The sequence below is a fragment of the Loxodonta africana genome, chromosome 17 (assembly GCF_030014295.1).
Source record: "Loxodonta africana isolate mLoxAfr1 chromosome 17, mLoxAfr1.hap2, whole genome shotgun sequence".
Taxonomy (NCBI): Eukaryota; Metazoa; Chordata; class Mammalia; order Proboscidea; family Elephantidae; genus Loxodonta; species Loxodonta africana.
The window spans coordinates 64,761,233-64,765,469 of record NC_087358.1 but is presented as its reverse complement, the minus strand read 5'-3'; the positions used below and the strand labels follow the sequence as shown (position 1 = coordinate 64,765,469).

At 45.2% G+C, this 4,237-nt stretch overlaps 1 long non-coding RNA gene across 5 annotated transcripts in view; it reads left to right on the top strand.

Annotated features, from left to right (window-relative positions):
* The first annotated feature begins 426 nt into the window (after positions 1 to 426).
* The window catches only part of LOC111751338 (uncharacterized), a 40,156-nt gene continuing 36,345 nt past the window's right edge, over positions 427 to 4,237 (top strand). For all 5 annotated transcript variants that reach the window (XR_002786409.2, XR_010318199.1, XR_010318198.1 and 2 more), the window contains exons 1-2: positions 427 to 513; positions 1,755 to 1,867. This is a non-coding gene — a long non-coding RNA (uncharacterized LOC111751338). The remainder of the gene's footprint in view (positions 514 to 1,754; positions 1,868 to 4,237) is intronic.

Below are 4,237 nucleotides of genomic sequence, written 5' to 3'. Positions count from 1 at the left end.
ATGCTCACTCATTTGCACCACATCCACCTGTTGGTGGATGGGGAGAGGAGGAAGGTGCAGCAGGAGAAAGTGTGTGCACTCACTCTGCTTCTATCTCATTCTGGGCAAGGGGAGGGAGGAAAGGGCCTCAGGGGGGATGTGTGCATAGTAATGGCTCCTTCACCCCTCCCTGGCAGTTTAAGGGAAGGAGTCGCACCTGGTGGATGCACCCACAGTGGCATTGCCTCCTCCTCACACCAGATGGGGGGGATGGAGGAAGGGGCCGCCAGGGTATGTGCATGCAGTTTCGACTCTTCCACACCTCACTGGTTGGGTTAAGGGCTGGTGAATGTGTGCACGGTGGCACCACCTCTATCTCTCACCAAACAGGGAGGGAGGGAGGATAGGGTGGCAGAGAGGTGCACATGCAGTCACGTCTCCCCCACCCTTCACCATGTGGGAGGAAGGAAGAGCAACAGGCGGGTGGGCTCTCTTGCTGTCTCACTGCCTGTGCCTCACTGGGCCCTTGAAGAGGTATAGTTGGTGGGCAGGCACACACATGGGGGCATGCCTAGTCTTGCTCCTCGGGTGGGCAAGGGGGCAGAGTGGAAGGGGTTGGGTGGGGTTGGGGGAAGAGGAGAGGCTCCTATTGTGGTTCTCTGGTCAGGCAAGGTGGGTGGAGGATGGGGCCTTCTGCCACCTCCGATCAAGAGGAAGGGGTGAGAGAGAGTATATCCCTCCAGCTAGGATATGTGGGTGTTGGGGCACTTTGCATCTGTTGCAGCCAGGAAATGGGAACTGTCCCCTCTCTAGTGTGAGGAGGGAGGCTGCCCAGGGCCTGGTTGAGCAGGAGACCTTCTGCTAACACTCCGCGGTTCACTGCCTCATGTGCGTCACCCATCCCTGAAGTCAGGGGCCGCCACTCCTGAGTATCTCTGGTTCTGGATCCTGGCTCCCTATCTGACTCTGCTTTTTTCTGTGTGTATCTACAGAGTTTCTCTGTTCCTTTTGGGAAAGTTGTGAAATTGTCTTCCTGTTTTCTTCACCCGGGGTTGCTGCTAGCTTTGTCCTAAGATGGCTGCATCAGGGCTGGGATGGCTAGGTAACTCCTCCCATGTTACTCCTCTTTCAAAGCATTCATGCACATTTTCCTTCCAGTTGGTATTTGGTTCAGTTCTTAGACCTTCTTTTTTGATGTTCAGAGTTCCTGGATTGTTATTTGCTTCTGTTTCATTTGGTGTTTTGGGTTTTTGGTGCAGGGGGATGTTATGGTGTATGTGACTATGCTGTCATCTTGGATCTGCCTTCAGTGCTCTACTTAAGGCAAAATTTAAACAGCAATCAACCTCTTATTTCAGGTTACTTACCTTTCTGTTTACATCTTTCTTCCTTCTGTTTAACTGTCTTGCTGATAACAATGATGCTATCCTGGGCATCTGTGGGTTTTGCCTACCCAGCCTCCATTCCACCTTCTGGTAATGTTTCCCCTGGGAATTGCCCCACCCTCAGTTCATGTGATTGGATAGGGGTGGCTACACCTCGTGGCTCTGGAGCGGGGCAGAGGGCTGGCAGTGCTCATTTTGGGAATGAGCATCAGAAATGAGTGTCAGATGCTATTAAGTCCCATGGGTTTCTACCAGGACTTCTGCTGAGGACATTGGGAGAAATAAGTGTTCTGTCAGCAGGGATACCTTATATGGCTATGGGGCCATCTTTGCCACCTCCTCTTGGGAAGATACTGCTTAAGAATGAAGCTAACTGTATGACTTTCCTAGGGCTGCTGCAACAAATTACCACAGACTAAGTGACTTAAAACAACAGAAATTTATCCTCTCAAGATTCTGGAGGCCAGAAGACCAAAATCAGGGTGTCAGCAGGGCCTCCTAGGGTAAGATCCTTTCTTGTTTCTCCCAGCTTCTAGTAGCTCCAGGCATTCCTTGGTTTGTGGCAGCATAACTCCAGTCTCTGCATCTGTCTACACATGGCTGTCCTCCCTGTATGCCTGTCCATCTCTGTGTCTCTTCTCTTTTTGTAAGGACACCAGTCATACTGGACTAGAGCTCACTGTACTCCAGAGTGACTTCATGTTAACTAGTTACATCTGCAGGGTCCCTATTTCTAAATAAGGTCAGATTCATAAGTACCGGGAGTGAGGATGTCAACATATCTTTTTGGAGGACACAATTCAACTTAACACCAATTCATGGTAAAGCAAAGGGAATGAAGAGATTTCTGATGATATTGAGGGGCTGGAATCAGTTGTGACTGGAACTCAACCACTGAAGTTTTCAGTTATATGACATAATACATTCCTTTTTTATGCTTAAGCCAGTTCGAGTTTTTGTCACTACAACTGAAAGGGTCCACACTAGTAAAAATAGATAGTAATTAACATTTGCATATTACTTTATGGATTATCCTTACAGATTATCCTTTATCCTTACAATAACAATGAAAGGTAGGCATTTTGGTTACACCATTTTTAATAAAGAAGAAAGAAAAACTCAGAGGCTATCCCCAGACAGCTGACATTTGAGCACGCTTTTTCCACTGCAAGTCTCCCTTCATCTGTACAGGAAGTTTTATTCTAAGTGATCTCAAATCTTTTCTGAGAATAGGTGTGGTTCAGATTTACATGATAAACCAAAGCAGTATGATTAGGAGTTATGTTTACAGACACCATTGAAGAGCAGATTTCCACAAAGTCTGATTTCTATAACCAGCTGCCACTGAGTCTACTACGACTAAACCAAAAAAAAAAAAAAAAAACCCAGTGCCTTTGAGTCGATTCCGACTCATAGCAACCCTATAGGACAGAGTAGAACTGCCCCATAGAGTTTCCAAGGAGCACCTGGTGGATTCGAACTGCCAACCCTTTGGTTAGCAGCTGTAGCACTTAACCACTATGCCACCAGGGTTTTCCTATTTATTATGACTATTACGACTAGTTTCTTCTTTATTAAAAATGGTATAAATAAAATACCTACCTTTTGTTGTTATTGCAAGGATAAAATGCTCCTTTGTAATCTGTAAAGTATATGCAAATATTAATTATTTTTTACGTTTACTAGTGTGGACCCTTCCAGTTGCAGTGACAGAAACTTAAACTGGATTAAGCAAGAAAAACGACTCATGGTGACCTCATGTGTGTCAGAGTTGAACTGTACTCCACAGGGTTTTGAATGATTCTCACTCATAGCAACCCTATAGGACAGAGTAGTACTGCCCCATAGGGTTTCCAAGGAGCTGCTGGTGAATTTGAACTGCCAACCTTTTGGTTAGCAGCTGAGCTCTTAACCATAGCGTCTGATATCTTTAAAAAAAAGGGGTCCTTCTAATTCCTTTCAAACTCTGGACAGTGGAGCCTGAACTAAATAGCAATTTTGTGAGACCAGAGACTTCTCTTTACACAAGTAGTCAAAAGTCTTAAAATAATCACTAACTTCTCAGACCAGTACATACATTCTTTTCTTCCCTCCTTCCGTTTCTTTTTTTCTCAACTCTAGAGGAAAGAGCTGTTTCTTCATCCATTATTGAGTCTCCTGCAGCCAAGTGAGGTGGCAGTGTCAGGTGCCAGGACAACGAGATTAAGCTCTTGCAGGTCTGACTGATACAGCTTCTGAACTTCCTCTTTCAGATCACTGACAAGTTGCTTACACTAAGCTTGAGGTCACTCAGAGTGTTTTTAGCCTGCCTGCTAGAATTGCTAGTCAACCCAATTTAAATGAATTTGGCAAATCAGTCTTCATGAGCTGTGGCATTAACCACCCTCTCCAAGCCCAAAAGTAGATCCTGTGTAGGTGTAGCCTCTACTTTGATAAATAACAGAGTTGTGCACTCATTTCAGCTAAGGATGGAAGGCAGCAAATAGCTGTTTTCAAAATAAGGTTTATTCATCACTAAAAAAAAAAGGCCTGGAGCAAGTTTTCACATCAAGCTGGTTGAAGGTACGAGAATCCAACTGTTGCTCGTCAAAACAACAATGTGTCCAGGTTCCCTGTTATCCAATGAGGTGAAAGTCTCACCCAGTGTTATGGATTGAATCGTGTCCCCCCAAAATGTGTGTCAACTTGGCTAGGTCATGATTCCCAGTATTGTGTGGTTGTCCACTAATTTGTAATAATCTGATGTGATTATCCTATGTGCTGTGAATCCTAACTTCTATGATGTTGATGGGGCAGGATTAGAGGCAGTTATGTTAATGAGGCAGGACTCAATCTACAGGATTAGGTTGTATCTTGAGTCAATCTCTTTCAAG